The 10347-nt window shown below is 43.5% G+C and overlaps 1 protein-coding gene across 4 annotated transcripts in view; it reads left to right on the plus strand.

Annotated features, from left to right (window-relative positions):
- IGSF5 (immunoglobulin superfamily member 5) overlaps positions 1-10347 on the plus strand; it is a 94435-nt gene that overhangs the window by 61736 nt on the left and 22352 nt on the right. For all 4 annotated transcript variants that reach the window (XR_015240461.1, XR_015240460.1, XR_015240462.1 and 1 more), the window contains one exon: positions 8532-8604. The gene's annotated coding sequence lies outside the window, so the exon portion shown is untranslated. The remainder of the gene's footprint in view (positions 1-8531; positions 8605-10347) is intronic.

Raw genomic sequence — 10347 nt, forward strand, 5'->3', positions numbered from 1 at the left:
TCAGCACAGAGCCCGATGCGGGGCTCGAACCCACTGACCATGAGATCATGACCCGAGCCGAAGTTGGACGCTTAACGGCCTGAGCCACCCAGGCGTCCCTTCTGAGGGAGACTTTTAGAATAGCCAGATTCTCTTTGGAGAGCTTTGACCGTGAATCATCTTCCATTATGTGACCAAAGTGCTGGGTCTCATCCCTCATTTTCTTGGTGGTAGAAACTGGTTGCTGGTGACTTGAGCTGAGTCTGCATGGAAACAGGCCTCCTGGTAGGAGGCCCTCAGTCCTGGCCGAGTGCACAGTCAGCAATTTCTGCAGGGGATGCTTTCCGTCTCGGGCACGAGTCTCACTGCAGTATTTAAGGGGGAGGGGTGCACAGGACACAGCAGCCCTGGCAAGACCTCCCCTCCCTCAGCCTTCCTTCCCGAGGATGAAATGAGAGCTGTTTACCTACTTTCTCCTGAAAGATTATCAGAAATAATCTCATCAGTCTGTACGTACATCTCTCTTTGGCTCAGTCTCCACCAGAACAGGTTTTTGGTGCCTTTTTCCCATCCTGACTTGTGTCCCGTAAGGTTCTCTGTATCTCTTGAGCGGACTTGGTCTTCCACCCCTCAGAACGTTCCACCATGTCCTCTGCAGTCTGGTCTGTCACCAGCAAAGTCTCCTGGACCTTCAAGCTCTTCTCAGAAAGTTTCCTTCTTTCTCAGAATGGGAAGGACACTCCCCCAAGGAGGGGGGGACACTGTAGTCTCCCCTAAGGACACTGTAGTCCTCTTGAGTGTTGGCTGTTTCTTCTCCAATTCCCCCTGGAGCACAGGGCCAGGATGGGGTTGGGCATCCTTTCTGCCACGAATGGCCTTCTCCCCACCATTTTCTTCCTGCTTTCCTCAAAAATTCTGGCCTTGTCAGGTAACTGCTGTTACCATATCTATCAGTCTGGGTTTTCCAGAGAAACAGAACCGACCTCTAATAATAGAAAATATTATTATGTCATATTGTAATGTATATAGGATATACTGTATATATATTTACTATAAGCAACTGGTTCACACGATTATGGAGGAGTCCAAGACCTGTCATGGGCAAGTGAAGACACAGGGAGCTGGGGGGTGTAGTTCTATTCCAAGTTCAAGGGTGTGAAAACCAGGACAGCCAATTTGTGTGAGCTCCTGTCTGAATCTGAGTCTGAAAGCAGAACACTAATGCTGCATTTTAAAAACAGTGAGGCAGAGAGAAAAGACTTTCTTATTCTGCCTTTTATTCTATCTGAATCCTCAACAGGTTGGATATGGCCCACCCTAGTGGGAGAGGCCATTGCACTTTACTCAGCCTGCTGATCCACATGATAATCTCATCCTGAAACCCCCTCACACACACCTGGAAAAAGGTTTAACCAAATATCGGGTGTCCAGTGACATGTACAATCAGCCATCACACCAGATTGTCCTGTTACACTCCCCAGCTCATCTTCTGGTTGCTTCTTGTTCATTGAAAATTGGATACTCCCTTCATTATTTTTATCTGGGGAACTGTAGAGAAAAAAAAAAATATATATATATATATATATACACACACACACACACATTTATGTTTCTGCATAGTGAGAACGTTCTGAGAAAATTTTATTAAACTCGGGGCCTGGGCTAAAAAAATAAGCCTTGGAAGTTGAAGTGTGAGTAGACAGGGAGAACTTTCCGGAAAGATTCGCCTCCCTGGAAGTGTATGTTTACAGTTCAAGGTGGGGATGAGACCCAGGGCCCTCCCTAGGTTATGAAGCTGGAGACACTAATCTCTTCCTCTTAGAGTAATTTATTTACATTCCAAAGGGTGAGAAGCCAGGATTCTTTCCAAGGAGAATTTATTTACACTAGAGTGATAAAGATTCTTTGCTTGACCAAATTTTAGTCAGGCTCCTGAACCTTCTCCTAGACCGGCTGTGTATTTCCTTGTAAGATCTGGTTTTAGCAAGAACGCTGCCACGTCAGTTACCAGCAGCCCCCACCCTGGGTTTCTGGTCAAGTTCCTCATCCTCCCCTCTCTGCCCATGTGGGGTCTGATCACCTGGCCTGCTTTCAACAACAGTCCTGTTAAGTCCATTTTGCCAGAGTCCCCCTTACCCCTGGTATCTCCTCTTAGTAATTTTCATTTTCATTTTTATTTTATTAAAGTTTTTTTTAATGTTTATTATTTTTTTTTGAGAGAGAGAGACAGAGTGAGAGCAGGGAAGGGTCAGAGAGAGAGGGAGACACAGAATCTGAAGCAGCCTCCAGGCTCTGAGCTGTCAGCACAGAGCCCGACGCAGGGCTTGAACCCATGAACCAGGAGATCATGACCTGAGCTGAAGTCGGCCGCTCAACCGACTGAGCCACCCAGGCACCCCTTAGAAATTAAAAAAAATTTTTTTAAATGTTTATTTATTTTTGAGAGACAGAGAAGTGGGAAAGGGCAGAGAGAGAGGGAGGCATAGAATTTGAGTCAGGCTCCAAGCTCTGAGCTGTCAGCACAGAGCCTGCTGTGGGACTTGAACCCACAAACCGTGAGATCATGACCTAAGCTGAAGTTGGACACTTAACCGACTGAACCACCTAGGTGCCCCTCTTCTTAGTAATTTTTTATCCACTGTCTCACACCTGCTCCTTGGCTATAATTTTCATTTGCCATATCAGAGTTTTAAGTCTGGTCTATAGTGAAGTCTCTTTTCCCCTATTTTAATAGGTCTGAATAAAATCTGTTTTTACCACACCAACTACTGTCCATCTCTGGGTTTTCTTAGACAAGAGATAAGTTTTATTTTCCTTTTGCAGAAGGGGAGGAGGGCTATGACATCCTATACAACCACCCAGATTTATGCTTTTATTTGTGGACCACAGTGTGTGTAGGGGGACATCTGATGTAGCTCTAATTGTATCTCACTGTATTACCCCAGGGGCAAGAATTGGGGTGTGAGGAAGGAGGGTGGTTACTAGAAGTACTAATTAATCTGTCCTTGTTCTGGAAGCTCACATCATCAGCCTGATACAAACAGCTATAGCTACTGCATGCAGAACATTGTCTTCAACGCTGCTCCAGCATTCTTGGGATAACAACACTCATGTCAAACCACCGCATTCGGTCTTCTCGGGTCCTTCATTTCCTCACGGTGCACACATTTTTCTCTACTCCACTCCCCACCCACTGCTTTGATCATTTCTCACACCTCCAAAATTTAAATTCTAAACATATTCCTCTTAGACTTCCCACTTCTTCCTTATCTTTATTTGCTGCAGTCCTTCTTCTCCCATGATGCTTTGGTCTGCATTGGGACCGCCAATGTACGAGCCTTCCTTCTGCTCTTACCATTACTCCTCCCCCCCCCCCCCCAGGTTGGAGTTCTTGGTCCTTAAATATAACTAACCGCTCCATTGCCAACACACAGTTCCTTTGCCCCTCTTGACATTGCTTGGCAAAACTCCAGCCTTCACTACAGTAAAATTTCTGGCTATTTCACACCTGCTTTCAAGCAGCAGCATGTGGTGCTAACTGGTCCCATTCTGAATTCGTCACACAACCTCACATAGCTCTTCCGCACTAGCTGCTCCATTGTGCCTGGATCCTGTCTCCTTTGGCCATGTCAGGTGGCCTCCCTGCACTGTTGGCTTTTCCTTCTCTCCTGAATCATTCCCATCAGCCAGCACACTCTATTCCCTGCACCAGAGCATCGTCCTTATTTGGTTTCTCACCCTCTCTGGTCTTTCTCACCTCATCTGCTGTTCTTTATAGCAACAGTCTTCATTAAAAGTTCTCCAAATCACAGTTCCCACTTTCTTGCTTCCCAATTCCAAACAAGCTTTTGTCCTTTACACCAAGATCATGCTGATCAAGGCCACCAATGACTGCCATCTCGTCAAACCCAGTGGACACTCGGCACTCTCCATGACCCATCGGTGGCATTTGGTCACTTCCTCCTTGAAATCTCCATCCAGTTTCCATGAAGCTCCATTCTTAACTTCTCCTTTCATTAACTTTCCCCTCTGTGTTTTTCTGTTCGTTCTTTAAGATTCTCTTCTTCCTGTGATGTCTAGATGTTGGTTCACTCTGGACTGAGTTTTGTTTAATTTTTTTTTAATGCTTATTTATTTTTGAGAGAAAGAGAGACAGAGTGCAAGTGGGGGAGGGGCAGAGAGTGAGGGAGACACAGAATCCAAAGCAGGCTCCAGGCTCTGAGCTGTCAGCACAGAGCCTGATTAGGGGCTTGAACTCACGAACTGCGAGATCGTGACCTGAGCCGAAGTCGGAGGCTAACCGACTGAGTCACCCAGGAGCTCCTGGACTGAGTTTTAGATTCTTAATCTATAATCTATCCCTAGGTGGCTTCATATTTCACTTAGTCTCATGGCTTTAAAAACCATACATAAGTTGATAGTTCCTCATTTTGTATTCACCCTTGACTTCCCCATGAAGGCTGGACTTTTTATCCAATTCTTGGCATCTCACTGGATTGTTGAATAGACTCCTCAAGTCTACATACCAATACTAGATTTCTCCCCAACCTCACTGCTCCCTGTGTCCGTAAATGATGCCACCTATATAGTCTGGCCAGGTGGCTTTGGTTTTCTTCTTCACATCTGCCATTCAGTGTCTTGTTGGAAATATCCTTCAGACACATCTAGAATTCACTCATTGTCACTGCTTCTGTGATTGGCAGAATAGTGGTCCCCCAAAGATGTCCATTCTGTAATCTCCAGAACCTAGGAATGTCACTTTACATGGCAACAGGGGCTTTGCCGATGAGATATGGTCACAGACTTAGGGGGGAGTTTATCCTAGATTATCTGGGCCACATGGGTCCTTAAAAGTGGAAGAGGAAGACAGAAAGGTAGGTCAGAGAGATGTGACATGAGTAGGAGTCAAGTGCTGCTGCAGGCTTTGAAGATAAAATAGTCCATTAGCCTAGAAATGTGGCATCTTCTGGAAACTGGGATAGCCCTCATATCACAGCCTGCAAGAAAACAGGGACCTTGCCTCTGTAGCCACAAGAAACTCGTTCTGAAAACTCAAAGGAACAGGAAACACTTTCTTCCCTGGAGCCTCCAAAGAGGAACACCACCCTGCCAACACTGATTTTAGCATCGTGAGACTGTTCTGGACTTCTGACCTGCAGAATTGTAAGATCATACGTTACTGTTATTAGATACTAAGATGCTATTAAATAGTAAGTGTGAGGTAAGTATGATACTAAGTGTGCTTGTCACAGCAGCAATGGGAAACTAATACAGCCTCTATTACTGTCACCCTGTTGAAGGCACCATCAGTTCTCATTGTCAATAGTCTCCTATTCACTTTTCCTCCACAAGACAACCAAAGTGATATTTTCATATATAAATCAGATCATGCCATTCTCCTGCTCCTCTAAAAGCCTCTCAACACATTTAGAAAAAAATCCACTAAAAAAAAAATCCAGGTCTGCAAGGCTCTACATGACTGACGCCTGTAGAGCTTTATGATCTTGAATTCTTCTAGGCTCCTTCCTTCTCATTTTGCTCCAAACTCACTGGTCTTCTTGCAATTTCTACAATACACCAAGCTCATCACTGTCTCAGAGCTTTATCCTTGCGGTGTCCTTTTTCTTGAATCTTTGCTTTTCCCCCAGATATTCACCAGATTGGCTCCCTCATTTCATCAGGTCATGCTAACATGGCACCCACCATGGGCAGGACTTCTCTGTCAGCCATATTTATAATTGTCTCCCATCCTACTCCTCCACCTCTATTCCTTCACCTGCTGTATTATTCTTGGTAGCATTTACTAGTACTTGAAACAAATATTACAGACTCATTCCTTTGGTAATAATTGCCTGTCTCTGTCACTAGAAAATAGGTTTCATGAGGGCCCCTAAAAGTTTACCTTGTGTATTGCTGTTTTGTGCATTACTGGCTAGAATAGCTTCTGGTATATAATAGGGTTCAATATTTTTTTGTTGAATGAATAAGTGAAGGGCAGTATCTGAGTCTTTGATTTGATAACCCATTTCTTCCATACCTAAGTGCTAGGAGAAGGAATGGAGACAGATATTCTCAATGTTATACATAATTAATTCATTATCAGATCAACATGCCATCAGGCTCCCCAGGTGAAGGGTCTTTGTAGGGCCATGGAGGGCAATGGTGCTGGATTGAGCTTGCATGTTGCACATATCCCAATACAGCAGAATCAGAGCCAAGGGGAAAGTCAAACAGGAAAGCATTTGATGGGTTTTAGTCAGCTGCTGCCTAAGGGTGTTGGGGCTCGGAGGTGCAAGAGGTCAGAGCATTTTGCTTGCTCCTTTGATTTTCTGCTGAACTCACAGAGTTTTTGAACATAATGATGACTGGAAGAAGGTTCTCCCCCACTCCTATTTACAAAATGAGCCTGTACCATGCTGTCACAGCCTACAGGAAAGGTCACTGAGCATGACCTTCCAATTAAGTCACACATCTAGCATCTCTCATTTCTGATGACATCGCTGAAATGCTGAGACATCAGGGCATGGGATTTTTTTTTTTTTTAAAAACAACAATTTATTCATGGAACAACTCCTTCACATAGGGAGGAAATTCCAGCAGGTGAGCCCTTGGGTCTACACAACCAGCAGAACTCCTTTGTCTCATCATCCACTTCCTTCCACCTATGCTTCAAGACCCAGTGGCACAGCAGGGCTCAAGCTTCTGTAGGCTTCTTTGTGTACATAACAAATTTTCTTGTAGTTTTTTTTTTTAACCTTTACTTGTCTATTAAAAAATAGTAATTTTGTCCTGGTCAAGTTACTCCTTTCCTGGATGAAGTTGTATTTTGGTATGCATGTTGACTTTCGTATTTCCATCTGTAGCAATCTACAGAGTCATGTAGAGCTGCACAGAGAGATGCCTTGTAATGGATAATGATACATGATGACATTTCCTAGAGCTTACTATGTGCCAGGCTCTATGCTAAGAGTAATAGAGTAAAACCTTGGTTTGTGAACATAAGTTGTTCTGGAAACATGATTGTAATCCAAAGCACTTGTATATCAAGATGAATTTCAAGAACCATTGGCTCAGTTGTGATCATGCGATGTTTGGTGTCACGTACTACTCATATTGCAAGACATCGCTCTTTATCAAGTTTAAATTTATTAGAAATGTTTGCTTGTCTTGCAAAACACTCACAGAACAAGTTACTCGCAATCCAAGGATTTGTTGTACTTTATATGGATAGTCTTTCCTCCTCCCTTCTCTTGACTTTAGTCCAGCTTCTGTTCCCAAGACAGCAGGGAATCTGTTCATGTCGAACTCAATGACCGCCATCTTGTTAAGACTCAAGAGAGCCACATGGTTTCTCTCACTGGCCCTCTTGGCCACATTTGACCCAACTGACCACTTCCTTCTTCCGAAACGTTTTCTTCTTTCACTCCCATTTTGCTTCATTCTCTTGATTTTCCTCCTCCCTCAAATTGCTTTCTTTTCTTTTTTAAATATTTATTTATTTTTGAGACAGAGAGAGACAGAGCATGAATGGGAGAGGGGCAGAGAGAGAGGGAGACACAGAATGTGAAGCAGGCTCCAGGCTCTGAGCTGTCAGCACAGAGCCTGACGAGGGGCTGGAACTCACGGACTGTGAGATCATGACCTGAGCTGAAGTTGGATGCTCAACTGACGGAGCCACCCAGGCGCTCCTCAAATTGCTTTCTTTATTGATTGTTTTTATCAGATTTCATGTTGGGGAAACCTGATCCATGACCCTTTTCTTTTTCTGTTTACATGTTCTCCTTAGGTGATTCATTATGGTCCTATGCCTTGATATACCATACCTATGCTAATAACTTCCAAATTTATCTTTACTTCTGACTTTTCCCTTGAGCTCTAGCTTCATTTATGCAACTGTCCCCTTGACGTCTCTGTTTAGATGTCTACTCTGATTCTCAAACCAAAAATCCCCAAATAGAACTTTTAGTGACACCTACTATAAAATGGAAAAAAAATTTAGAAGCCATTCTGGACTCAACTTTTTGCATTATTGCAACATCCAAATCCATTAGGAAGTCCTGCCAGTCTACTTCCATAATATACTTCCCCAACTCATCCAGTTGGTACATCCCCATGGCTGCCACCATGGTCCAAGCCACCATCACCTCTTGTCTCGATAACTACCCTAGCTTCTTTACTGGTCTCCTTGCTTTTACTCTAGTTCCAGTCCAAATAGCATGAAGTGTTTAAAAATGTAAATCAGATCTTATTTATTTTTTTGTTAAAACTATCCAAGAACTCCTCATTACACTTTAGGAAAAAAAATTCCTCCAAGGTCTACTAATCTGGCTCTACCCTATTATTATGACTTCAGTTGGCACCCCCTACCCCTACTTTACCAGCCCCTGCGCACGCACACTGCAATACCATGCTGCAGACTCCATGGCCTATTTTGTCTTTCCCTGTTGGTCAATTTTGTTTCAATTCCAGGGCCTTTGTGTTAGTTGCTCCTCTGCATTGGACACTGTTCTCATACATGTCATTCGGGTCTTATATTTGTGCCACCTTTTCAGAGAGGCCTTCCTTGCCTGATTGGGAAACTGAGGCTCAGAGAGGTCCAGTAACTTGCGTGAGGCTGCTGTGCTGGTAAGTAACATGTGTGAGGCTGCTGTGCTGGTAAGTAACATGTGTGAGATCTGATCTCGGGAAGAGTTGAATAAGGAAGAAGTGAGTCCATGAGCATTTCTGGCAACAGCAGCAGAGCCCAGTAACAGAGCAACTGGATGCTGAATAAAGTGAAGAGTGAGCCTGTTAAATCCTCAGGGCAGCCAAGAATAAGACATTACATCATTATCCACAGCTTACAAGATCAGGACTGCAAAACTAGCCTGCTCTCCCCAGCTAGGGAGGTATTGTTTATTTCCTAGGGACGTAAAACAGGCGTAAGAACCTAACATGTACTTATATCTGTGGTTAGCACCTTATGCTTGATTTAACAACCTAGCAAATACCCTCAACAATTTGTCACAGTGTGACCGTTATTCTCAACTAAACCCTTTAGTTTAACATTGCTATTAAAATATTCCCCATGGGTATTGGTCGAAGTAGAAATACTTGAAACTGGTGAGTAACATTGTCACAGGACTGGAATCAGAAAAGGTGATGGAAATAATAAATAGAAAGAGTGGATGTATCAACTCTTAGGTCACCTAGGTGTTCCTTTTGGGTGATCTCTAGCCCAACCTTCTTGGGAGGGAGAAATACAGGAGATCCTTATGAGGTGGCCAAGAAGGAGGGTTATTCCATAAACATACTCAGATGCCAGCATAATCTTTTAGAGCATGCACCTAGTTTAATAGGTTCCTCCCCGAATGTATGTCCATCTAGAACCTGTGAATGTGAACTTATTTGGAAACAGATGTACTCAAGTTAAGATGAGGTCATTAGGATAGGCCCTAAATCCAAAATAACTGGTGTCTTTACAAAGGGGGGGAATTTGAACACAGAGGTGTGGACGCACAGGGAGAAAGCTGTGTGAAGACAGAGGCAGAGACGGGAATGATGCGGTTATAAGCCAAGCGCTGCCAAGGACTTCCAGCAACGTCCAGAAGCTGGAAGGGGTGAGGAGGGACGCTCTGCTAGAATCTTCAGAGAGAGCATGGCCCTGTTGATGCTTTGACTTTAGACATCTGGCCTCCGGAACTATGAGAGAGTAAGTCTTTGTTTTTATAAGCCATCTACTTTGTGGTAATTTGTTATGGTAGCCCCAGGAAATGAATACAGAGTGACTAGATAATTGGCCACAATGAGATGCTCAATTTAAGTAAAAATTCCTGTAAAATTTCAAAAAATAATATAAAAAATAGAAAACATGTTTTTCTTTTAAAAAGGAGTTTCTAGCAGTCTATGTGAGCAGACAGTGCATGCCCATGGTGCTCACATGAAAATCAATCTGGGAATGTGTGAAAAGCACCCCCTCCTTCCTCTGCTCCCACTTACTCTCTTCATGGGCAACAGTTTTATTAGTTTCTTGTGTATTCCTCCCGGACAGTTTTGTGCAAATACAAGAAATTGAAGGACACATTCTCCCCCTATTTAAAAAACAAATCATAGCATCCTATATAGGCTCTGCGTAGCATCTTGCTTTTTTCACTCAATTATTTATCTTGGAAAACTTTCCATATGAATATATAAAGAGCATCTTGGTCCATTTTTATAGCTACAAAATTTTCCATTGTGTGCTTGGAATGATCATTTATTTGGCTGGCCCTGCCATGACGGTCATTTAGATGGCTTCCAGGATTTTGCTTCCCCTCCCCCAGACCCTGGAAACCACCAATGTACTTTCTGTCTCTATGAATTTGACCACTCTTGGCACCTCATACAAGT

This window comes from Puma concolor, chromosome C2, assembly GCF_028749965.1.
Source record: "Puma concolor isolate L17-30 chromosome C2, mPumCon1.1.hap2, whole genome shotgun sequence".
NCBI lineage: Eukaryota > Metazoa > Chordata > Mammalia > Carnivora > Felidae > Puma > Puma concolor.